The 27,178-nt window shown below is 45.1% G+C and overlaps 1 protein-coding gene, 1 long non-coding RNA gene and 1 pseudogene across 9 annotated transcripts in view; 1 reads left to right on the top strand and 2 right to left on the bottom strand.

Annotated features, from left to right (window-relative positions):
• Positions 1-27,178, bottom strand: part of OSBPL6 (oxysterol binding protein like 6) — a 181,846-nt gene that overhangs the window by 128,000 nt on the left and 26,668 nt on the right. The window lies entirely within an intron of this gene.
• On the top strand, positions 13,148-15,628 carry LOC311606478 (glutathione S-transferase P 1-like; annotated as a pseudogene). The gene is made up of 2 exons: positions 13,148-13,784; positions 15,615-15,628. The product of its transcript is annotated as a glutathione S-transferase P 1-like (transcript).
• Positions 16,649-26,323, bottom strand: LOC311606254. The gene is made up of 2 exons (XR_014782272.1): positions 21,994-26,323; positions 16,649-21,933 (listed from the first exon to the last, which is right to left on the bottom strand). It is a non-coding gene; the product is annotated as an uncharacterized lncRNA (long non-coding RNA).

The raw sequence follows: 27,178 nt of genomic DNA, 5'->3' as shown, positions 1-27,178 counted from the left end.
CACCCGTCTGCGGTTCCAAGGTCGTGTTTGTGCAGATTGCATCTGTTGTTTCATGGATGCCTTGCAAAACAAATCTTAACTGTAGATTTTATATGAATGTGTGTGTATGTACATACATAAATGCACACACATACATAGGTTTATGTATATACACACCTATGTAATACACACACACACACGTTAGAACAGGCCCTAGATGGCTGAGTGAGCTCACCCACTCTATCACTGACAGAAACTGAAAGCATCAGTATTCTACCCACACTTTGACCCATTAGAACTTTGAAACTCACACCATGATGGTACAAAGTCACTGCCTTACTTGATTTGGTTGTGGGTTGTGAAGGACTTCAAATTGTGGTGCATGTGCAAGAGTGTGTGTGTGTGTGTGTGTGTGTGTATAAACACACACATGTTTGTATGTGAGAGGTGGGTGTGTGCAAACCATAGAAATCATGTGGTGGTCAGAGGACAACCTAGGGTGTGTGTTGTCACCTTCCGTCTTCTTTGAGGTACCACCCCTTGCTGTTTGCTGCTGTGTACACCAGGCACGCGGACCTATAAGCTTCTAGCACGTCTCTGGTCTCTGCCTCCCACCCCACTGTACAGCACAGGGACTGTAGACTCACTGACTCTCACCTGGCTTTCCGCAGATGCTGGACGTCCAGACTCAAGTCTCCGTGTTTGCATGGCTAACGCCTTACCCACTGAGCCATCTCCCCAGCCCTATTCTGTTCTGATTCAACCAAAATGTCACAACTCAAAAATCCTTTACTTGCTGAAAGTGTTCACAGTTTAGTAAGCAAAACTGCAGAAGCAAGATCCCTACTCTTGACTTCTGGCAGAGTGACACTTAGTACCACTGAGAGTGCCAGATACAAAGATGACATCATACACATCTGCTGACTCACGGGCAAAGGGGAGAAATAGGAGGAGGCGACCTGGAGCCAAGGAAGATGTGGGACTTGTGATCTCATTTTTCTGGAGTGGAGGCTGTTGGACCAGACAACTGCGCAGTAACTGTCACTGGGAGCCAGTGAAGTTTTTTCTCTAGCAGGGGACTGAGACCAAGCAGTCCCTTTTTCATATTGAACTGACTTGAAAACGTACTTCCTCATTCACACTTGCCCAGCACAAACATTTTTTCTGTGTTTGAAAACATTTTTATTTATTCATTTATTTTATTTTATTTTATTTTATTTTTTGGTCCAGGCAGTGGTGGTACATGCCTTTAATCCTAATACTCAGGAGGCAGAGGCAGGCGGATCCTTATGCGTTTGAGGCCAGCCTGCCAGGTCTATAAAGTGAGTCCAAGACAGTCAAGGCTACACAAAGAAAACTTGTCTCAAAAATAAAACAACAACAAAACCAAAAAGAAAAAGAAAGGCAGAAAGAAAACAGATTATGGTCACCCCCTAACTATTCCTCCCAACTCCCCCCCCCATGCCCACCCATCTAGATCCACCCCTTTCCGTCTCTCATTAGAAGACAAACAGGATTCTGAGGGATAATAATAAAATATAACATAATAAGATTTTTAAAAATACACCAAAATTGGACAAAACAAACAGAAGGAAAAGAGCCCAAGAGAAGCACAGGAGACAGACCCACTCATTCACACACTCAGGAATTCCATAAAAGCCCTGAGCCATAGTATAAAGAAAGTGGCTGTAGGGTAAAAAGAGGGATGAAACATATTAAAAAATGAAAATGTAAAAATATTAAGATGATTTAAAAAGGAAGAGCCCTGCCATGACATTGTGAGACAAAGAACCTGGAAAGATGCCCGTGAGCTCGTCTTCTGTTGGCATCTGCTGCTGGGCATGCGGCCTGCCCTTAAGAGTAGTTTGTGTCCCCATGAGGCTCCCTTGGAGGAAACTACATTTTCATCTGCAAGTGGTTATCATTTGGAGATGGCTTCTGGATTAGGGATGGGGCCGTGTGTCCCCATGTGGAGTAGACCCACGAAGGGCCCTGTGCGTGCCACCTCCATCTCTGTAAACTCATGGTGCACCGATCCTGTTGATTTAGGGTGCCTTGGTTCTTTGCTGTCCTCCATTCCACTCTTTCTGCCTCCTCTTCCGCATGGATTCCTGGGCCCTGAGGGGAGGGATTTGATGGAGACACCCATTTACAGCTGAGTGTTCCAAGGTATCTTACTCTCTGCATAATGTCTGGCTCTGGGCCTCTCTGTATTTGTTCCCATCTGCTGCAGGAGAAAGTTTGTCTGGTGATGGCTGAGCTAGGCACTGATCTGTGAGTACGCAGAATGTCATTAGGAGTCACGTTATTGCTGTAATGACGATGATGATGATGATGATGGCGATGATGATTAGGAACAGTAGAATTTGGTTTTACCCTAGGTCCCTGGGCTATTATCTCTGGATTTTGGTCACTCAAGCAGTGTCAGGCATGGGCCTTAAGTTAAATCAGAAATTGGTTGGGTACTCCTACGAACTTAGTGCCACCGTTGCCCTAGCATATCTTGCAGGCAGGGGCACCATTGCAGATCAAAGGTTTCTGGCTGAGTTGGTTTATGGTTCTCCTTTGGTAGTGTGCTGAGTACCGATCTGTACGGAAGATGCTAGACTACAGGGATTGTCTTAGTCAGAGCTACTACTGCTGTAATGAAACACCGCAAGGAAAAGCAACTTGGGGAGGAAAGTATTTTTCTCACAGCTCCATTTAACAGTTCATCATCAAAAGCAGTGAGGGCAGAAACTCACCCAGGACAGGAACCTAAAGGCAGAAGCGGATGCAGAGGCCATGGAGGAGTGCTGCTTACTGACTTGCTCCCATGGCTTGCTCAGCCTGCTTTCTTCCATGAGTCACTAATTAAGAAAATGCCCTACATACATCTTATGGGAGTGTTTTCTCAATTGAGGTTCCCTCCTTTCAGATAACTCTTGCTTGTGTCAAACTGACATAAAACTATCTAACACAATGGACCCCTTATCAATTTGATACACAAACACATCACTGTTAAGCCACAACATTTCCTTTCTTACTACAATATAAAATACTTTTCAGACTTAAGCATTCCCACATTCTTTACAAATTAAAACACTTTAAAATTCAATCTCTCTAAAATTCAGTCTCGTTTTAAAATTTAAAAATCTCTTTAAAAATTCAGCATCTCCACTGTGGAAAACAAATTAAATACTTCCTTAATTCAAGAGGAAAGGCACAATCGCGGTCAAATCAAAGCAATGTCCAATTGTCTGGGACTCATTCCTGATCTTCTGGGCTCCTCCAGAGGGCTTGGCTCACTGCTCCAGCTCCACCCTCTGCAGCACACACAGCTTGTCTTCCAACCTCAGTCAGGACCCACACCACAGCCGCTGCTCTGGCATCTCCAAAATGCTGGAGGGTTCTGTTGCAGTGGCCTCTCAAAGGCTTTCTTCATGGGGGTCAAGCTACAACTCCTCCGCTTGGCCCCTTTTAATCCTGGGCCTTCAACTGCTATGGAGGCTGCACCTTCACCAATGGGCTTTCTGGCCTCTCACAGTGCCAGGCCTCAGCTGCTCTCCATGACCCCTTCATGCCTTCCAAACCAGTACCATACCACTAAGGCGACTCTTAAACTACCAAGCTCAGCTGGCAGCTCCAGGGACAGCCTTGGCTACGTTTGGAACACAGCGCCTGTGTGTGTGCTGACTCTTTGGAAACACTTCCCAGACGAGCTCACCTCAATAATATTGCTCTCTTCTTAATCAACACTAATTTCCCAGCTCCAGCTAAGCAGATTCAATCGTCCCAGTAACAAGAAGGTTTCTCCACAAACGGTGCCAGTCTCTTATAAATCACGGCTGATTCTTCAGCCCCCAGCTGAGCGGACACCACAGATTCTTCACCCAAAAGGCCAGCTACTCATTGCTTCCCTCCGAAACGTCACAAGCCAGGCCTCCATCTTCTGCGCTGCTCACAACACTCTTATCTTCCAAGCTCCTACAGAGCAGCTCACTGAGTGCTCAACACTCAGTGGCTTTTTTAGCCCAAAGTTCCAAAGCCCTTCCACAATACTCCCCAAAACACCATGGTCAGGTCTGTCACAGCAATATCCCACTATCCTGGTAGCAACTTGTCTTAGTCAGGGTTACCATTGCTGTGATGAGACACCATGACCAGAACAACTTGGGAGGAAAAGGGTTTACTTGGCTTACACTTCCATGTGGTAGGTAGCTCATCACTGAAGGAAGTCAGGACAGGAATTCAAACAGGGCAGGTACCTGGAGGCAGGAGCTGATGCAGAGGCACGGACTGGTGCTGCTTACTGGCTTGCTCCCCACGGCTTGTTCAGCTTGCTTTCTTATAGGACCCAGGACTACTGGCCGAGGGATGGCAGTATCCACAATGGGCTGGGCCCTCCTCCATTAATCACTAATTAAGAATACGGCCCACAGCCTGATCTTAAGACTATCCAGCGCAGGGGTGAAGGCTCTACGTAGGCACCGGCTGTATTTCTCCGTGTTCAGTGAATTGTGTGGGTGCTGTCTCCTTCAGCAAAGGGGCCTTGCTGTCAGTTCGTAGAGAGTCATCTGTAGTCTTGGCAACAGCCTGTGTTACTTGGGACCCTTTAGTTCACAATTCAATTAGATGTACCCGCATCCTGATACTGGGTGGTTCACTTGGTGACAAATGATGGCCAGTTGGGGGTTCTGTCTCCCACATTGTTTGGCAATTTCATCCAGATTGCCTTCATATATGCATATATATTTTAGTAAGCTTCAACTGTATCAGGCTTCCATACTACCCCTCAAATAGCACTTAATTTAAGCATCTCTCCTTGTTTTCCCTCTTTCGCCTCCTCTCTCCTCTACCTCCCATTTGATCCGTGTTCCACTCCCTACCTCACCCACCCCACACTCCCTACCTCACATCCATCCATAATTATCTATTCTATTTCCCTTTCCTAGGGCAATCTATATGTCTCCCCTAGTCCCTTACTCTATACCTAACGTCTGTGGTTCTACAGAATGTAGCTTGATGACCATTGACTATTAAGTAAATGCATAAGATATTTATCTTTCCAGGTCTGGGTTACCTCACTCAGGATGATTTTTTTTCATCCATTTACCTGTGAATTTCACGATTTTTTTTCTTTTTCTTTTTTTGAGTAATACTCCATTGTGTAAAATGTACCATATTTTCCTTATCAGTTCTGTTGAGGGACATCTAGGCTGTTCCCAGTTTCTGGCTATCGTGACTAGAGCAGCAGCGAGCATGGTTGAACAAGTGTCTTTGTGGTAGAATGAAGTGTCTTTGGGGTGTATGCCCAAGACTGGAAAAGCTGGATCTTGAGGGAGATCGATTCCCATCTTCCTAAGGACCTGCCACACTGATTTCCATTGTGGCTGTGCAAGCTGACATGCCCACCAATAATGGGGAAGTGTTCCTCCACATCTGCACGATCATGAGCCACCATAAAATGAAATCTCAAAGTAGTTTTTATGTGAATTACATTGATAGCTAAGTATGTTGAACATTTCTAAAGTGTTTCTCAGCTGTATGACTTTCACCTTTGGGAATTCTCTGTTTAGATCTGTACCCCAGTTTTTAAGTGGTTTATTTGTTTTCTTGATTACTAGGTGTTTTAAAATTCTTTATATATTTTGTATATTGGCCCTTTATTGGATGTGGAGCTGGTTTTAAAAAAAATGTCCCAGTCTGAAGGCTGCCCCTTTGTCCAAATGATGGTTTTCTTTGCTTGGCAGCTTTTCACTTCTGGGAGGTCTCCTTTATCAACTGTTGATCTTTGTGCCTGCACTAACAATGCTCTGCTCAGAAAGTGCCTTCCTGTGCCAGTGAGCTCAAGCCTATTCCCAATTTTCTCTTTTAACAAGTTCAGGGTTTCTAGCCTCATGCTGAGGTCCTTGAGGTCCTTGATCCATTTGGAGTTGAGCTGTCTGCAGGCAAAGTATGATCTATTTGCATCCTTCTACATGCAGCCAAAAAGATGGCTATTCCATTTGACTCGAAGGTTAACTGTTTCAACGTAGACAATCTAATCAAGAACCGAAGTAAACGTTACAACAGAGTACTAAGTCTGAGCTTTTAAGAATTCAATTACATTAAGTGATTGCCAATACAGAATGAGATTGTACCTCAGTGGGACAGTGCCTGCCCACAATGCACCAGGCCTGGGTTTGTTCCTAAGCATCACACAGAAAGAATGCATATGCACACTCACACATTTAAAACAACAGGTTTTATGTTCAAATTAACTTGTTTGTTTTATTTATTTATAGTACTGGTGACTTCAACCCAAGATCTAGTGCATGGCAAGCAAGCACTCCATCACTGAGATATACCTCAAAACTTTTTTATGTTTATTTTGAGACAGGGTCTCCCTAAGTTGCCTAAGCTGACCTTTAAATTAATCCATCACCTGAGTTGGCCTTAGACCTTTGATCCACTCGCCTCACCCTCACCCTCCAGAGCAGCCTGGTTTAAGTTTTTAAATATTAATTTAATATTCTATTATTTAAATTTTTTCTACTATATATTTTATGATGATGATGATGATGATATCCTTGTTTGTTTATTAATAAATCTCACAGGTTAGATGTATCATGGTTAAAACCTTCTTATTGATAGGGTGGCCAGCCAAAGCATGCTTAGAGTTTATAAAAGACTGTGGGGTTCCATTATTGGCAGCTAGTGAAAGCAGAAAGACAAGGCCTGTTGAAAAATATGCTGAAATACACTGTGTTCAAGTGATTGGTAAATGACCAACTGATCATATTCAAAGGCAAAAAGACACGAGAGCCTGAAACTCAGCTGGGAGGCAGAAACTGCACCAAGGATTAACATCAAATGGGGCCAGAATGAGACAAGGAAAGTAGGCTGAGGGCCTACATGGTGGGGACTTGCAAATGACAAGCACTGAAGAGAACAGGCCTCAGGAATATAGTCAAGGAAACGGCAGGTGTCTCAGAAGACTACATAAGATGGATACCACAAAATGAGGTCATCCTGTCACAGATTGCCCCAAATTAAGGAACTGAGAACAGCCACCCTCTAAGTTTGGCTGCCCAGTCGCTCCTGTCCTCTGACAGCATTATTCAGGAAGAGGCTTTGTCAGCCACGCCTAAGTCAGGACTGGATGACTGCAACAGTAGACAGAGATGGCGAGTGTGGGGTACCACAGGGGAACTGGATGATAATGGGATGAGAGGAAGGAGGTGATGAATAGATGGATGCAAATGTGGTTTGCACTGGGTCTCAAGAGGAGCGGCCTGGCCTCTCTATGGGCATTGGTAATGCCATTTGGTGACATTCTGGTTATCCTAATTCCAGGGTGCTATAAGCATTTGGTTGAGTAGAGGCCACCATTGCAGCTCAACACCCTGCTGTGTGAGGTCTCTGTAACAGAATCAACAATGACAAGGAAAAGCCCTGCTTTAAGTGGTCAGGAAGATGGGACCTTTTTCCTATGATGAAAAGTTACTAAATAGAAGTTTCGAGAAATGAAGAGGAACAAGTGATAAATCAGCATCTCCCAACGGTGGGTGACTGACACAGGAACCAGTGAGCACTAGAAAGGCAAACTCCTGTCTGACTTGCCTGAAGCCAGAGGAATCAAAGCAGCAACCGTAAGAATGTTAAGAAGTGCTGATTTAACAAACAAAATGGCAGTGAGTTCTTACCTGATAACTCTGATCCTTATCAGTGAATCAAGCAGGAGGAAGATTTAAAAGATAGGGGAGGGGAAGAGGGGGTGTCCTGAGAGAGAAAGCCCCTTCGAATGGCCTCTATGGAAGTGCATTCAATTAAAGAATGCAAAGACTAACTACTCAGGAGGCCGCAGCTGGGGTGACCAACTCAGTTCCTGAAATATCTTAGTCCTGTAGTAGAAAACAGAGCGACTTGGGATTTTTCTCAAGGTCAGCCCTGGCCTGATGACTCAGCAAAGAAGAGGAGAGATGACACACTAGACAATTCCACTGAATTCATTAACTTGAAGCCCAAGGTAAGGTATGAGAGAAAGACCGAAGGAGACCACAGTCAGAGCACGGTCAAAAGAGATCGCAGCCAGAGCAGAGTCAAAAGAGATCACAGTCAGAGCAGAGTCAAAAGAGAATGCAGTTAGCGCAGGGTCAGGTTGGACCAAAGGAAAATGAAAGGACAAAGTGTTGGAAAGCTCAGATTATACAAACATGGTCATTCCTGGATGTCAGACAAAAAACAACAAATTATTTCACGCCATCATTTAAGACACAGCCAAGCCTCTAGTTTGGCCAAAGAAACATCTTATAGGGAGTACTCAGGCACCCTGGATGGCACCGTAGTGAGCATGTTTGTACCAGCATCACTCTTGGAGGCTGGCTATTTATCAAGTCTCTTTTCAAGTAAGCAAGTCGCACAAAGCCCAGCTCCTCCTGTATCGTCACACAGCACACACCAGTGGTGTGGCCACCTGCAGTCAGTGAAGACAGTAGCCAAGTAACCATTATCTCTGTCACCAAGGCCAGCATACACACACACACACAGAACTGAAACTATATCCCCACCCCCACCCCAAAAGACCTCCAAGTGCAAAACCACATCACAGTAGAACGGCACCTACCAGCCCTCATGCCCACAGCCGCTGTCCTCTCAATCAGCATCCTTTACTTGCCATTTCAACCCTACTGACTAAACAATCTAGACACAAACACCATTTAGTAGTATTCACTCTTTAGAATTTTTCAAGACCAACAGATGGAAACCATACGTCTATCCCATCATCCTTTCAGCTGCCAGCTCTTAGCACAAGACTTGCTGCAGCAAGCTCTATCACCACCGGGAAGGAAAACGGTTGACTTGGTAAAGGGCTACAGTAATCAGAAGCATGGGTTGAATGGAATCAACTGTTCAGGACACAGAGGACGAAAACCAACCCTAAGAAAAAGTGGGGAGGGGAAGGGGCCTCAGCTGGCAAACTCTCTCAGCAAAGGTGTGAGGCCCTGAGTGCAAGCCTAACACACACATGAAAAGCCTGGTGTGGCAGAATACATTTGTAATCCCAGAACTGGGGAGGTGGAAGCAGGTAAGTGTCTGGGCCTGTGGCCAACCTAACCTAACTGGCAAGCCCCAGTCTCCGCAAGAGATCCTGTCTCAAAAGTCAAGGTAGGTGCCTCCTAAGAGAGGACACGGAAGGTTCACTCCTGGTCCCAATAGGCATGACTGCACACGCGTGCACACACACACACACACATAGGCATGCACGCATGTACACATGCACACTAATAGTAGTAGCAGCAGCAGCAGCAGCAGCAGTAGTAGTAACATTTAAAAAACCAAATGACTTTTGAAGAGAATAAAAATGAATTATTGACTGGAAGAAATATTTTCATATGAACAGTTCTACAGATAATGCCAGTATCAATTTCCTAATATTTATCTTATTTTAGTTATGCTATTATGCTGTTGTTATGCTATTACCTTTGGAGGAAGGTGAGTAAAGGATACGAAAGGCCTTTTTAAGCACTTTTGGGTAATTTCTTACAAATCTGTAATTATTTTAAAACAAAAATGCCTTAAGCATGCACACTGGGAACGCGCTGGCACATGATGCCGGCTGAACTAAACCAAGGCTAGCAATTCACACGCTGTGAGATCCTTAGGCATGCTAACTGGGGTTGGAATTCTCTCCAGCTTCCTAGTCAGACGCAAGAGCAGAAGTTGTCGGCGTTACTGTATGGCTTCCATTCCGGAAGTATTGTTAGGACAGATACAAGAGAACGTTCAAATAAGTGATGTGACTTCAGGCATATCCAATAACGAACTTCAAGAAATATTATGAATATACTTCAATTTTCCCTACTAATATACTGGGGGAACGTTCAGTCTTTAAGACTGTATGATTAGTATTATTAAAAACTGAACGACGTAAATTGCCCTGCTGTTTTAAGAACAGGAGGAAAGCCTCCATAAAAAAACTATGGCTGTGTCAGTACAGGAAATGCGCCTGGGAGAGCACTCCAGCCTCTAGAACGGGGCCTACCTACTGTGAATAACAAGACTAATAATGACTGTCAGTGTGTTTCTTAAAAGAAAAAGAAAGAAAAGAGGGGAAAAAAAAAAAAGAACCTCTGTGCTCCAGATAGCATGGTAAGTTCACTGCCTAAGTGGCTCACCTTAACGCTTATAGCAACCTAGCAGGTAAGTACAACTATTAATAATGCAAACAAGAGAGAAGTTAGATAGCTCTCTCATAGCCAGATTTCTGATGGTACCAAAGCCCACCAACCCTGGACAATAAGGGTCCCCCAGAACGCCCGAGGATACGAGAGAAACCCAGGGCACTGGCTTCCCATGAGGTCTTTACTCTGACACTTAGGATTGTATTAACTTACTAAACTAACGAGTTCCACATAATTCTAGTAATTGTAAATGAATGAACGCTGAAGAGTCCCTACGGGAAATAAAGGAGCCCTATGCTCAAGGCAACTTGGCAAACTTAAGAGGAGATGGCTCTGATGAAGGAAGCTCAGAAAGTACCATGCAGGCCGCTGCAAGGTTCAAGGGAGCCAGGCCATCCCGCACCAACTGGAAACGCATCACAGTAAGAGAGCCAGGCCATCCCGCACAAACTGGAAATGCATCACGGGAAATCGGAAGTCTCTCACTTTTACTGTGTACTTCATTTCTAAAGGCAATTCAAGGATTTAGTTGTTTTTCTTTTGTATTTCTCTCCCATTTCTATGCTGAGAACATAGACCATGTTTCTGAAATGTTTTGAAAAGCTGTTTTGAAAATATAATTGTAAAAAGAGAAAAATAACACTTTACACTTCTCAGTACTATGAAAATAAATTCATTCCCGGCAGTGCATGATTGATTATTCTCCCTGGTCTGTGAGTAAATTTCTTTCTGTAACTAACTGAAAACAGTGATGTAGGCACTAAGGTTATTATTGTGTAATTCAAATGCTGATCTCTGTATCCCGCCCCCAACATCTGCTTGCAATCCTTGTTCTGAGAATCTCCTGTCTCGTGTTGTGTAAACACTGCTCCCCAGTTGTCCCCTAATATGCCAATAAAGCAGCTTACAGCCAATCACTGATCAGGAGAGAGAATAGGGCTGGACTTCCTGCCAGCCAGAGAAGGAGGAATTAGAAGAGGAAGTAGGGGATTCAGCCATGGGCAGACGTCTAGGAGACATCATAAGGAGCTGGAGCATGAAAGTTACAAAGTATCCCTGGGATGTACACTGGGAGGAAACCAGATTCGCTTAGAAGGATAAGAATATAGTAACAACTGCTCAGTTTTTGTGTTGTGAAGCTTATTATTAAACAAATATAGAAGAGTCTCAATCATTTGTGTGATAGCCGGGTTAAGAGAGGAACTAAGAGAAACAAACACAGTTTCATAAAAATAAATAACCTTCCACACAGTATCTGACAGATAAGGAGCTCTGACTCCCTCTGGAGAAGGCTATGCTGACTTGACAAGATCCCCTGAATCCAGGAACAGTCCGCCCTCTAATCCTGCAATGGCAGATGGAGAGGGCCACCACTGAGCATTGCTTTCTGAGGACAAACTAACAGAGAGCTGTTAAGTCAGAATTCGGTTCTGGGCAGAGGGACAACCTTGGCGTTGTTGTAATAAAGATCAACATACAGGTTGGGGAGATGGCTCAGTTGATAAAGTGTTTGCCAGGCAAGCATTAGGACCCAAGTTCAATCCCCAGCACCAACATAAAAGCTGGCTATAGTACTGTCTGTCTATAATCCCAGGACTGGGGCTTGAGGTGGTAGACACAGGAGGATTCTGGGGTCTCCCTGGTCAGGGAGTCTGGGTAAACCACTGAGCTCCCTGTCTCGAAATATATGGCAGAGAGCAACTGAGAAAGACCCTCAACACCCACCACTGACCACTGGGTGCACGTGCACACATGCACACACACACAAGAAAAATGCATACAGCACGCAAATGCATATAATGTGATCTAGAGGCAGTGGAGAAAAAGATAAATGCAATGTTGAAACCACGACAGAAAGAAGCTAGGTGACTCAGTTTTCTCCTCTAAAAAGAAACAGCAATACTAATAGTTATTTGTTACCTATAAGGAAAGTGCTATTGATTTAACCACAATAAATACCTTAAATATAAGTATTGTTATTCAACTTTATAGGTGAGGAGACTGAGGCTCACATAGCTGGTAAAGCCAAGGCTAAAACTTAACTCTAAGCACTCAGAACCACGAGCCTCCTCCTCCTCCTCTGCTGAGTCACTGTGCTCTGTGCTCTTGGACAAGCTGCTTCCCAACGTAATTCTCTGAAGTCAAGGAACTCATCCGGAAGCATAAGCTGTTGACGCATTAATTTTAAGGTTATATATCTGTATATAATGTTGAGATGTCTTAGACTATAATAAAAACAAAGCAACCCAGAGCTAAGATGGATGTCATTGATATGGAGATTTAAATAAATGCAAGAAGAGAGCCCTGAGGAGAAAGCCAGCCCCAGGTCCAGCATGCCTCTGTCACAAACAAATAAAATCACTTATTAGGTTGGGAGAGATTAAGAAAGGATGCTCGAGGCAGAGAAAATGTTGGAGAAGAACTGTTTATGTACTATTGTGAGTGGAAGTGTACTCGGATATTCACTAAGGCTCTAACTATAAATCAGACAGTGGCGACTACTGAAATACACCTTGGCAGGCCCTTAACAATTATAGTCCTCTGTTAAGAGGCTGGGAAGAAAGTTCAGTCAGCAAAGGACTTGACATGCAAGCAGGAGAACGTGCATTGGGTCCTTAGTAATCAAGTTAAAGAGTTGGGTGTGGTTGCCTGGCTTGTCATCCCAGCTCTGGGGAGACAGAGGCAGGGGAATCTCTGCAGCTTGTAACCAGTTGAGGGGCCTGATCTCAGAAAGACAAAGTAGTTAGTGTGTAAGGAATAAAACCCAGAGTGGACCTCTGGCCTACACACACACACACACACACACACAGAGAGAGAGAGAGAGAGAGAGAGAGAGAGAGAGAGAGAGAGAGAGAGAGAGAGAGAGAGGTGCCTATATTCCTACATAAGGTATTTGTTGCTATAAGTTGCTGAGAAAGAGCACACTAAAATCACATAAAAATGTAAAACCAGATCACACCCACATCCAAGATCCTTCATCATCTATGCAGCATGGAGTCCTTGCCTCCTTCTGCACATCAGCCATGCCTTGGTACAGCATTGTCTACTTCCCAGTTGAAGGGAGCCGTGAGGCCATGTGCATGCTGCTGTCTGGCACAGGACCAGAGCTGGAAGGAGGAGAAGGTTCTCAAAGGTCCGTGGACGCAAGGCTTGCTGAAGCCCACCTGTATGTATGGGCAGCCCCCCAAGTTTGAGGAAGGAGACCTCACCCTGTACCAGTCTAACGCCACCTTGAGGCACTTGGGCTGCTCTTTTTGGATTTATGAGAAAGGTCAGAGGGAGGCCACCGTGGTGGATCTGATGAACAGCAGGTAGAGGACCTTTGCGGCAATTAACGCCACCTTCATCTACACCAAATCTGAGGATGGTAAGGATGACTGTGTGAGGGCCCTGCCTGGGCACCTGAAGCCTTTTGAAACCCTGCTGTCCCAGAATCATGGAGGCAAAGCCTTCATCAAGGATGACCAGATCAAGTCACCGGACCTGCTGCTGATCCACACGTCCTGGCCCCTGGCTGCCTGGACAACTTTCTCTTGCTCTCTGTCTATGTGGTGTGTTTCAGTGTCCGGCCCAAGATCAAGGCCTTTCTGTCCTCCCCCAACCATGTGAACCGTCCCCTCAATGGCAAACAGCAGTGGACAGCAGAGACAGGAGCTGTTTGTACCCCTTTTCCAAGGCCTAATAATATTCATAAGACATGGGGGGGAGTGAAATACCAACTTCTTAGTATTTGTGGTCTAGGTAGTTGGTGAGACTAAAGCATCAATTGTTGCCATCTCTGCAGAGTGGGTCTGGGCCAGTTGTTTTAGAGAGACATTGGTCTCTTTAAAAATGTTTATTTTTCTTTATTATCAGATATATATGTGTGTGTGAGTGTTTATCTGCATGTAAGTATGCCCACCACACTCAGAGGTCAGGAGTGGGCATCAGATCCACTGCAACAGATGATTGTGAGCCATCACACAGGTCCTGGGATCTAAACCTAGGTCCTCTGCAACAGCAGCCAGTGCTCTTCACAGCTGAGTCATCTCTGCAGCCTCAGTTATACTGGTCTTTGAATGATTAGAGCCCAGGCTAAGGTCTATCCCAGCACAGCGCTGCACACACAGCCTTGTCTGCTTTAAAGGAAGAGATCGGGAGCTCATCTTGGTGATTCAAGCTTGCTCTGGTGCATTTCAAGGGGCAGAACATATGCCCTAGTCACCTTAGGTAATGTATGCATCCATATTTCGTGTATTTGAATTTTCCAAATCCTCTGTTGCATGTGACCCACCCTTCCCGGCTTCAGACTGCTCCGCATCCCTGCTCTAATAGTACCAGCCCCATCCTCAGTACAGGTGCCAGTTAAACATCTTAGCTCAGAGGGGATGCTAAATGCAAGTTAAGTTTATTGCTACTACAGACCCATTGTGTCTCTACTGGGACCACTAAGGAAGCCAGAGCTCCCACTTTTCACTGAGACATCACAGTGCAACAGACCCAGCACTGGAGAAAGCACTGCCTATTTTCTTACGAAGATACATTGTAGGCACTGAACTAGTCATGGAAGAAGCTGATATACAGTCCTTCCTGCATCTGTTCAAGCGTTAGGTCTACTGTTTGCTGGGTCCTTCAAACAGAAGAAAGTGCACTGCGTATCAACTGTAAAGCATGATGCTCATTTTCCCCACACCTAACATATACGAGACTCTGTGGGACACACCAGAAAGATCGTCATCAGCCAGGAACGTCGGAAGACTGCTCGGTGCCCCCATCCACTGCCAGGTGTTACAAAAAGCATTGCAATATGAACAACTTCTCTTCCAAATGCTCATGCTCCCAAAGCACAAGGGGAACCTTCTAGAACAGAAGGATACTAGAACACTGTTCCCTTTATTCCTCATTTTCACCTACTTAACCGACACACCCATTCCCACTGTCCACTCTCCTCTGCTCTTCGCTGGGGTCCAGGAAGCTGACCCAGAACCTCTTGCTCTCTAGCTTCCGGTGACCTTGGCTCATGAAAGGAGCCAAGAGGCAATTAGGAGCAGAGAAGTCAGGTTCCGCCGGGCGTAGTGGCGCACACCTTTAATCCCAGCACTCGGGAGGCAGAGACAGGCGGATCGCTGTGAGTTCGAGGCCAGCCTGGTCCACAAAGGGAGTCCAGGACAGCCAAGGCTACACAGAGAAACCCTGCCTCGAAAAACCAAAAACAGAGAGAGAGAGAGACAGAGAGAGAGAGAGAGAGAGACAGAGAGAGAGAGAGAGAGAGAGAGAGAGAGAGAGAGAGAGAGAGAAAAGAAGAAGAAGAAGAAGAAGAAGAAGAAGAAGAAGAAGAAGAAGAAGAAGAAGAAGAAGAAGAAGAAGAAGAAGAAGAAGAAGAAGTCAGGTTCCACCCTACCCCATCTCCTGCACTCCGCCCCGTGCCTGGCTGCATTTACCACTCAATGGCCAGAGTCCTTGCTGGGGTCCCTAAAACACAGCCTCCTCTCTTGCTTCTTCTGTGCTCAGGTACCACCAAGTAATCCCTCAGCCTCTTTGAGTCATTTGCTCAATGTCCCTCCTCTACCCCCTTAGGAATGCCATTGCATACCTAACAGGTCACAGACTGACCTGTTATGTCTGACATATGTACGTGTGTATACATATATGTGTGTGTATATATGTGTGTGTGTGTATATAATATATATATATACACACACACATTATCTATTGAGGGGAGCAATGGATTCATGACTGAGGGCCCCATGGGTAGAAAATGGCCAGCTCCCTGCTATCCAGCAGCCAAGCCTTCATCCAAGTCCATACAATGCTTCTCCGCCAATCAGAGGAGCTTGAAGCCCTGCTGCCTGCCGTCATCGCCACCCTGGTACATCTGGAGGTACAATTAAGTACACTCGCACATACAGCCAACACTATGCAAGTCTCAAAGCTGAAATGGATCTTATTTCTGGGAACAACAAGGAAACTATGTCCTACGATTCTGAATGACATCACTCAGATTCCAGAAAAATCCCTCCTGATTCACTCAGGCTATGGGGGAGGGGACGGGAGGGGGGACAGAACACAATGTTGGTTTCTCAAAACGGAGTTTTTCAAACTCCTCACACATGTGTCTGTTTTCTGAGGGTGAGGGGAGAAGCATATATTTTATTGCCTCGTTTTCAGAAGTTTTCACCATATTTCTTCTCCATACACTGTTGTTTGATTATTGCTGTTTCAAAGCAGGGTGTCTCTCTGTATGTTAGAACGGTCTTGATCTCTCTTTGTACAGGCAACCCCCCTCTCTTTGTACAGGATCCAATCTATGTCAGTACCCAAATGCTAGGAACACTGGCACATGCCACCATACCTAGCCCCGGACATTTATCACCTAGAATATTTTGCTGGGGACAGAGGTCATCTCTTCAGATGTGCTGTTCCCTCTGGGACTCGGGTTATCCTTGGGGCACCTGCTTAGAGGCAATGGAGGTTGCCAAGGCAACCACTCCAAATTGTCCTAGGGTGCATGGCAAGTGTGCTTTCCACAGCCTGAAATGAAGGTCACAGCAGCCAGCCCTGTGACAGCTGAAGGTGAAGTGCCTATACAGTCCGCCACCAGCTGGGGAGAGCATCCATCAAGAGGCGCTCAATAACATGTGCATAACCATAAAACTGTCAGATTCCAAAGGCTGTAAAGGACCCAGCAATGGGACGACTTCAAAGAGCCAAAGATATTAGATTTGAGGATGAATAACAGTAGGTGAGTGTGCTAAAACAATTAAAAAAGGACACGCTAAAAACCACCCAGAGCTATGCTGGTAAGAGCTGACTACTACCCTGACCTCTCTGGTAACTTAAGATGGGGTCTACCCGAGGCAAGGCAACAAGCTGCAGAGTCTGGAAAGAGACGCAGTCCACCCCTTTACCTCCTATAATTTCTTTAGATTAGAAGTATTTAAAATGCTAGTCCCAAATTGCAAGGCCCAATAATGTTCACATGCCCGCTAAGTTAATGTTACGCCTGACTAAATCGCAATCAAAATTCAAATCCAGTAGGGGGAGAAAAGCAAAGAGACAAAGAGGAAAGCCATGCTCCTAATATGTCAAGGGCACTCCACAAAACTGCGGCCTGAAGTAGAGATATCTCTACAGGGGGAAAAAAGATAGATAGATAGATAGATAGATATATTATATATATAAGCACTTGGTAGCTGATTTACCACAGAACCAAATAGTCAACACTATACAGAAAAATGCTCAGCCTAGATTTAAGGTGTGTTTTAAATTAACCGATATGGTGGTTCACGCATGCAAGCCCAACATGCAGGCCGCTAAAAGGTGGGAATTGCTGTGACTTCAAGACCAGCCTGGGCTACAAAATGAGTTCCAGACTAATCTGGGCTACAAAACGAGCGACTCTATCTGAAAACAACCAACCAACACACTCACATGCACAATGCACACATACAACACACACATTCAAACACGAACTAACACACACACTCATACACGTGCACAGGCACACATGCTAGCATACACATGCACTCACACACACTCACACATGTGCACACACACATGCACACACTCATATACACGAGCTCACACTAACACAGATGTACTCAAACTCACACATGCACACACACCACAAACACACTCGTGTGGGCACACACACATGCACGCTCTCATACATGCACACACACACACACACACACACACACACACACACACACACACACCAGACTAAAAAGAATATATACTTTTGGGAGAACAGCTTGATAACCTCAAATCACACGCAGGCTTTCAATATATGTGATGCTTCAGAAGGTTGTCTTAAACTCAGACTCAAACAAGCACACAACCATATGCCCAAAGAGGTTCTTGTTTAGTTTTTATTTTTGGGTTTTTTTTGTTTTTTTTTTTGAGACAAGGTTTCTCTGTGTGCTAGCCTTGGTTGTCCTGGAACTCTCTTTGTAGACCAGGCTGGCCTTGAACTCTGAGATCCACCTGTCTCTGCCTCCTGAGGGCTGGACTAAAGGCATGTGTCACCACACCCGGCACACAGATGTTCTGTATAGTAAGGGCTCTTGGAGGAAACAGCAGGACACCACCTATATGTCCAGCAAATCCGAGCACTCACGGTAAGTGATGATTGATAAACACTTAGCACCCACAGGGCAACTCTTTAGACATTTATGAAAAGTAGCATTGCAATATTGCATAATTCCATTTCTGTGGTTTTAAAGGCTCAATCCTGAGGGGGGGTAGTCTGTATATTTAACAAAAAAAAAATGGTATCTTATTTCTGGATAGTGGAATGGTGGCTTTTTTAAAAAGGATTTAAAAGGGATTTGCATTTCTTGTACTGGGATCTAATCTTTTTTTTTTCCTGCCATGAATAAAAATTACTTCTTACAATATTTACATTTTAAATGTTAAAAAATAGAAATAATTTATTTTTGTGCATACCAAGACACTTATTTCTAACCTAACTTTTGCTTAAGGCCAGAATCATAAAATCATCCTGTAATGGCTATGTCTCTAAGAATTAGAACACAGGGGCTGAAGGACATCTTTGCATTTTAAGTAGAGAGATGAACCAGGGATTAAAAATGACATCAGCATCAATTCCTGGAAGCCAGGTCAGCGGCTGGGAAAGCTGCAGTCTGGAGTGTGAGGGGGTGGTGATCCCCGACATCACAACAGAAGGACAGCCTGGGGTTGGATGAGACTATGTCACAGGCCATCAGGGGCTGAGGCCTGCACAATGCTGACTCTAGCAGACAGCGTCCCTCCTTCCTTCTTCCTTCTTCCTTCTCAGTGTGCGCGATACAGCAACAGAGAGCGACAAGCTGGCGGTGGTGTGGCAGAGCTCAGCACTCTGAGTGCGTGGCTTTCAAATGCAGTGTGTTGAGATCACCAGCTGGGGAGGACATCACCTGCCTGTGCCTAATGGTGCAGATTTGACCTCAGGGAAGCAAAGCCATCCATTTCTACGTGTTTTGACACCTACGACGGCTAACACTTGCTGCTCTGTGCATCAGGCGAGGACGACAGTGTTGTCTGAATCAGCCATGGTTAGCACTCATAGCTGCCTCCTTCTGAATTCAACGCGTCACCTGCCCATCACTGATGGCTTCTTAGCAGAAATCACTGCTAGGGACATTTAAGTGTATTAACTTGGGTGGGAAAATCGGTGGGAAATGTTTAATACACACAAAGCAAATAAAGGTTCAGGGTCAAGTAATTACTCTTGGAATTTAATTTCAATTTTTAATAAATCCTTCCCACAGCTTCCTCTGCTCTCACAGAATGTTTCCGTCTAGTTTCACTTAATAATGACACAGTGCCTTACTAAAAGGGCTGGGTTTTACTTCACAATGAATTCCTTCACATGCCGCTACATGCTTATTATATGTCTTAGCAAGATCTCTGCCTTGCGCTAAAATGATTGACAGAGCCCTATCCTACCCCAACATCAATTCTTATTAGCATACATGAATTATATACTATACTGAGTTTCATTTGACATTTTCATACATGAGTATGTTATTTCAGTCATATTGGCCCTCCCCCATTTTCATTTCCCTGATCTCTTTAATCTACTCAAATAGTGCCTCCCCCTGTACTTTCATAGCTTTTTTCCCTGACGACCTAATGATTTTTATTATGGTTGCTTATAGGAGAACGGTGAGGGGTTAACCATAAGAGTGTGAGCATCTTACCATTGGTTATACCACTGGAGAAAAGGTGTCCCCCCAACCCCCGAAACCATTACCGCCTATAGCTCCTCAGAGAGGAATGGGGCCCTCCGAGCCCCTCCCCTCAGTGCTGGCGTGTGCGTGCTACTTCCTTCTCTCTGTCTTTGCTAAGTGGTCAGCACTTCAAACCGTAAACAAGAGGGATTTTCAGAGACTGTTTTGCAGCTGTTACAATTTGCATTCCACTTGAATAGTCCAGCCTCAACGACCAGCGCCAAGATGGAGAGGAAACAAAGGGATCCTTTACCACAGAGGGGCCTCTAGCAGCGTGGTGGGCTGAAGAGTCGATTACGTCTGAGCTGAGGCAGTCATAAAGCCAGCTCTGAAGCCAACTCTGGCTTAATGGACACCACCCTCCAGGGCTCCCATGAGAGCCATTTTTTCAGATGTTTCTAATGCTCAGTCACACTGCAGCCATATATATCTTCTGTCCGCGCTTTCCTGTGTAACGTGTCAGCAACATCCTAAAAACTCCAAAGCCACCAGGGAAATCCCCCTTTAGGAGACAAGCCTAAAGTCAGCATCAAAAGCCACATAAGCCTGGCTGTGCACACCAGTAAGTCAAGGACGCCTCTGTAGCATCACACACACTTTCCAAAAAAAAAGATATTTGAACTTCTTCATTTTTCTCTCCCAAACTGAAGGAGCACAAATACCTAGGAGAAGTATTTGGCCAGTGATTCCAAGTCCTGCGTTTTTCTCTAAAATCAAATATAAAAGTATATAGATAAACAATAGAGACGCAGTAATTTCAAATTCCAATTAGAGCTTTGGGTTTTATTTTGGCTTCTTTTTTGTCTTGTTTTGATTTGATTTTTGTTTTGGGTTTTTTTTTTTTTTGCTTGTTTGTTTGTTTTGTTTTGTTTTTTTAAAGCAGGGCTACACTTCCATTAATCCAATTTGGCAACTAAACAACAGAACTTAGCTTCTCAAGCCAGTGTTCTGTATCATGCCAGCACGGCCCTCTGTGCACGTCCCATGCCACTGACACACTGGCTGTCACCACATGGAGATTACATGAAACAGATGCATCGTCTTTAAGAAGGTCTGCAGACCAGTGCAGGGTCTCATCCTCTGTATCTATGCCCTTTCTCCTAGGCACTCAAAGCACAAAATCCACTCAGTATGTCAGCATCTGCTCAGGGGGCTGAGGCAGGAGGATTGCAATTTGAGGGCAGCCTTAGCTATAGCATCTCAAAAGCAAAACTAAGGTCAGACCTCCCAGAATGAACTGTATTTACGAGCCTCTGCAGTCTCCAGACTGCTACTGGGGGTATGTCCTGAAGTAGTCTGTCACCTTGAAGTAGCTCAGGTGGCAGTGCGGTATTTAGACAGATCCATCCTGACACAGAACCCAACTGTCCACAGCTCTGCATGAACGGAAGGCAGCGCGCCACAGTCTCACTAACTGCTCCTGACATGTGAGATTTACCACCGGAATATAAAATGGGTCTTGGACTGAACAGCACATAATTAGTTCCTGTGACACCCAGAAAGGAGAATCTTGCCAGCGAGGGGGGATGGGATGACTCTCACAGGAACATGCCCTGGTGATGTATGACCACTTGCCCAGGCCCTGCCACGTAGAACATGCCATATAGTTCAGCTTCCCTCCCCCACCTGCTGGCCCAGTGAGCAGGACAAGACTCACGACTGCTGACTTCTTGCTGACTCCCATCCACGAGGCACTCTCTGGCGAGCCCACTTGTGGAATTAATACCTGTAATTACGTAACAGAAATCCAGGCTGGGTTTTGTTGCTCATCTTATATCTGAGCTTTGGACTTAAGCCTTTATTTTTAGTTCTGTGCCTCCAATTTCTACTCCGTAAAATGGGAGTCAAACACATCCTCCAAAACTGTTGCTGCCGGGAGTGAATGTGAGGACACACAATGCAATGCAAGCGACATAATCCTTGGCCCATAGCAACCAGCCATTAACAAATCATCACTTGTTATAGCTTGTTCTAATTCTAACCTGAAACTCAGATTAGATAATAGGTATTCAGCTAATTCAGCCTTCTCCTCAATGAAGATACAGTCGGGGGAAATACTATGATCATTATAGCTATAAGAGGATGCGGAAACCGAACTCTGAGGGGCAAGGCAAGCCAGAGGCCGAGAGAGTGAAAGGATGGGAGCAAAGTGTTACTCGACCAAAAGAAAGGAATAAAGTTAGGCTTTTTAAATAGGAGGGGGTGGGGCAACGAGAGGCAGGAAAAGTCAGTAAGAAGAGGAACCGGAAAGAGAAGCCAGGACCCTGGAAAGAGCTAACGGAGACAGTAGCGAGACAATGAAACAAAGTAAAAACAGGGGTCATCTTTTCTGTTAACAGCCCCAAGACCTGGGGGAATGCTTCCATGAATAGCCCTGAAGCATCTGAAACCAGACACAGCACCCCAGCATTCACTGTGCCCTAATTAATAACTTACAATTCTACATCATTTTTCTCTGTTTATAAAAAGCGACAAAGGCATGTTTGTCTTCGTTTGCCCAAAGAAGGACTCACCCAACAAGACAGGTCAGACGCTGTTACCCCAAATTCACACTTGAGGAGAAAGATCCAGAAAGCTAACCTGTCTACAGATGGATCACCTAGGCACTTCTTACTCATAAAGTATAAATTTTAACTCTTTCCATTCTTCCTTAAAAACACGGTCTGGCTGGCCTTTTATAGCAGAACTACCTTATTTTTGTCAAGAATAAGGGAAAATGACATTTGTTTGCATCCCAGGAAAGCATTTGTACTTATAAACTTCATCCTAACACTATTTCAAACTTGCACATGAACTGTCAAACAGTACAAAGGGCACCCATGTCACACCCCTTTACCCCCAAACCCACCTGAAGTTTGATCAACAAAGTGGGTGTAAGAGACTTTGCTCTGCAAGTATGAAGGCCTGAGTTCGAATCCCAAGAACCCATGTTAAAAAAACAAAACAAAACAAAACCAGGCATGTTTGTGAGTGTTTGCAACCTGAGCACTGGAGGTTTGACCAAAAGAAACTTGGGGAGGAGAGGATTTATTTCAGCATCTACTTTAGGGTCACACTCATCAATGACGGCAGGGCAGGAGCTCACGGCAGGAGCCCCAAGGCAGAATCTGATGCAGAGGCCATGGGGGAGCTCTGCTTGCTGCCTCACTCTTCATGGTTTGCTCAGCCTGCTTTCTTATATCATCCAGGACCACCTGTCCAGGGGCCGTGGTACCCAACACCAATCTTTAATCAAGAACCTGCCCTACAGACTTGCCTAAAGGCCAATCATATGGAGATCGGTTAAGGCTCTTGGTTAGTTTGTTTGTTTTGCGGATACTGGCAACTGGATCTGAGGCCTGCACACACGCTAGGCAAACACGCTCCTTTAGTTCCCTCTTTCCAGATGTGCCCAGCTTCGTGTCAAGTTGACAAAAATCACCCAGCACAGGGAGGCGGGGTGCGGAGACAGGGAGGTTCTGAGAGCTTGCCACCTGTCTAGCAGAATCTACAAGCTCCCCATCCACTAAGAGGGCCTTGTCGCAAGGCAGTAAAACAGAGAGCCATGGAGGAAGACACTCCGTGTTCTGCTGTGGCCTCTAAGTGCATGCACCAGTGCACACTTACAGCACACACATAACAAAGATGCTTTTATCCATATTCATATTTAACCATCATCGTCCTTCGTCTCTTTCCATTCCAAACAGTTCTGTGGTTCTTCCCTGTGCTTTCTAACTTAAAAAAAAAAAATCAGTTTTGAAATCATTTAAATCTCATTTAAAGTTGCAGGAGCAGCACAAGAAGGCAGGAGTTCCTCCGCCTCCCTCACCTCAGCAACCAGTCCTCCAGTCCTGTAGCATTCTCCTGAGGCACTGGACAGCGAGCTGTTATACGTCACAAAACAAGGGCTCTCTCATATAGAGAGACTATGGGAGCATCCCAGTCAGTAAGCTGACATGGTGAAAGTGTCATTATCCAATCCAGGGGTGCCAGTCAGCCTGGTCCCAGCAATAGCCTTTATTTTATTTTTCAAAATATTCATTTATCTTTATTTTATTGCATTGGTGTTCTGCTTGCATGTATGCATGTCTGTATGACAGTGTCAGAATCCTTGGAACTGGAGTTACAGACAGTTGTTAGCTGCCATGTGGGTGCTGAGAATTGAACTCAGGCCACTGAGCCATCTCTCCAGCCCCAGCAATAGCTTTTAATTCAGGATTTTAGTGTCAAATCCATGATCATGTGTTGTAAGTATGTCATTGTCTCCTTCGGTCTAGAACAATTCCTTGGTCTCTCTGCACTGCCTCTTTCATCCTCAACAGGTTTTGAGAATCAAAACTTGTATTGTCAGGAGACCTAGGCCAGACTCATCCAGGTCTGTCTGATGCTCCTGTGATTCACGCCACAGCCTTCTGGGGAGACCCCCCCAGCACGAAACACTAGGAAGCTACATTAAGACTCTTGGTTTGTTTGTGTTTGTTTTGCGAGGCTGGCAACTGAATCTACGGCCTGCACACACGCTAGGCAAACACTCTACCACCGAACTAGGCCAATTGCTCTGACTACCAACTTGGCACTCACTGACTCCTGTTGCCTCAGGAATCTCTCACTCTAGGAGGCCTTCCAAATATCAAGTTGTCTATTTCCTAAACTCGTTCTGTGCCTGTCAACTGCCATCCATCCCCAGCTAACGCAGGGAGAACTTTCCTCCTGTTCATTTACCAATAGAGACCCACAGGATCCTATTTCATCTAATGGCCTGTGACTCATTACTGTGAGTGTTCTGTTTACTCACTGACAGGGAGGGAGACAGAGAGAGATATAAAGAGACAGAGGGAGGGAGGGAGAGAGAGGGGGGAGGGAGGGAAGGAGAGAGAGAGAGAGAGAGAGAGAGAGAGAGAGAGAGAGAGAGAGAAGGGAACTCCACAGCACACACGTGGAGGTCAAAGGACAACTTTCAGGGGTCAGCTACTCTCCTCCACCTCGCTGAAGCAGGGTGTGTCTCTCTTGTTGGCTCTGCCACCTGACACACGCAGGCTAGCCGCCCAGCAGGGTCTGGGTGGTTTTCCTGTCTCTGCCTTCCGTCTGGCCCCAGCAGTGCTCAGGTCCCAGGTGAGCACTAGTGCGTCCAGCGTTTCCCATTTGTTCTGAGGACCAAACCGGGCCACTCTAGCCCACTGGGCCAGCTCCCCGCCTGCTATTTGCTTTGATGTTTCAATTTTCCAAGAAAATTGGTTGCTAAGTGTCTCTTGCTTTCAAAAAGGCAGCTTCAGTCAATATGAATTCATCCATCAGGTGGAATGTTCAAGGCCATAAAAACCCTCAGCTTTATCAATTTTCCTTAGGAATTACAAGACAGTGAGAAATCGCGCATGAATGGGAGACATTTTTCCGCTCTCCCACCACTAGCTGACAGTTCTCTTTGGTTAGATATAAACATTCTCTTAGAATCATCTGTCAGAAAATGTTTAAAGTAACAAGCCTACACTATCCCTTTTTTTTTAAGACAGAAGACCCCAGGGAACAGCAGGATGGCTCATCGGGCAAAGGCATTTGTCACAAAGCAGAAAGATCTGAGTAGAACCCGCAGAACAAACAAAGGTGCAAGGTGAGGGACAGACTCCACAAGTAGCCCTCTGATCTCACACACACACACACACACACACACACACACACACACACACACACACACACACATACACACACACACACACACACACACACTTCATACAAGCACACAATAATAATTTTTTGAAAGATAGAGAAGACATGCAAAGGAATCTTCAACAACAGGCACCTTCCCGACTTCCCATTCGCCACAGCCCCTCTGTTCCACTGTGTTTCCCGTTGCTGCGGTAAGTACCACGACCAAAAACAAAGGAGGGGCTTGAGAGCGTCCTTCGTCTCACTTCCGGGTAACAGTCCATCACTGAGGGAAGTCAAGGCAGGAACTGAAGCAGAGCCCATGAAGGAGCAATACTGCTGGCCTAGCTTTCTATGGCTTCTTCTTCGCCTTGCTTTCTTATGCAACCCAGAACCCCTTCGCAGGGGAGGCGCCATATGTATGTACATGAATGTGGTGACAAATTTATGGTGCCGTATGTATACACATACATGAATGCAGCAACACATTTAATGGCCATAAATTTGAAAGAGAGCAGGAAGGAGTGTACAGAAGGTTTTGGAGGGAGGAAAATAAAGGGCAAAATGATGTAGTTATATTATCATCTCAAGTAATGAAATAATTTTTAAGCATAACAGATAGGACAAGTTGTAGGCTTGATTTTCTAACAACTACACTTTATTATGAACTCACTAACAGAGTGTACCTCACTTACAACCTGACTAACCCAAACAATAGGAAAAGGAGATTAAAGAACACAGTAATGACATGTTAAGGATATCAGTTCTGAGGAACGATTCTCCTGGTGTAGTCAGCAAACCCGCAATTCAACCAAGGTTGCTGCTGGTACCTGGAACAGGAACTGAGACCCAGAGCCTCTTGTTTTGGGAATATATATATATATATATATACACACACACACATATACGTATATATACATAGATGTATATACATGCATATATGCATATACATACATTCATACATACATACATACATACATACATACATATCCTCTCGGAGTTTCTACTAGGATGTTTTCAGCTGACAACATCCAAGCTCCCTCATGAAGTGGTTCAACTTCTAAGTGGAAAACATGCTGCTTTCTCACAAGTCTATTCCCTATCCCACACCTGCGATCAACACAGAAACATGTTTATCTCTCCTACAAGTCATTAACAAAACTTATGTCACAGCACAGGAAGAGTAAGCTGTGAACTGTACTCATGAGGACCTAGAATCTCACAAGTGACTATGCCTGACACAGCAAGTGTGGTGGTTTGAAGAGGTTCGGCCCCCATAGACTCATGTGTGTGAATGCGTGGCCATAGGGAGTGGCACTATTAGGAGGTGTGGCCTTGTTGGAGGAAGTGTGTCAGTGTGGAGGCGGGCTTTGAGGTCTTCAATATGCTCAAGCTACACCCTGTGTGGAACACAGTCTCCTGCTGCCTACAGATCAAGATGTAGAACTCTCAGTTCCTACTCCAGCACCATGTCTGCCTGAGTGCTGCCATGCTTTCTGCCACGATGATAATGGACTAAACCTCTGAATTGGTAAGCCAGCCCCAGTTCAACGTTCTCCTTTATAAGAGTTGCCATGGCCGTGGTGACTATTCACACCAATGAAACCCTAAGACAGCAAGGAATAGTACGTCCCTTCCAAAGCTCTGAAGTATCTTCCACTGAGACGCAAAGTAATGCATACAGGCATGGCTGATCAATCCACCTGCTTCTCCAGGCTG

Source organism: Acomys minous (assembly GCF_964271855.1).
Source record: "Acomys minous genome assembly, chromosome: 10".
Lineage (NCBI taxonomy): Eukaryota > Metazoa > Chordata > Mammalia > Rodentia > Muridae > Acomys > Acomys minous.
Note: the sequence above shows the minus strand (reverse complement) of the source record. Positions and strands in the feature narration are given on the sequence as shown.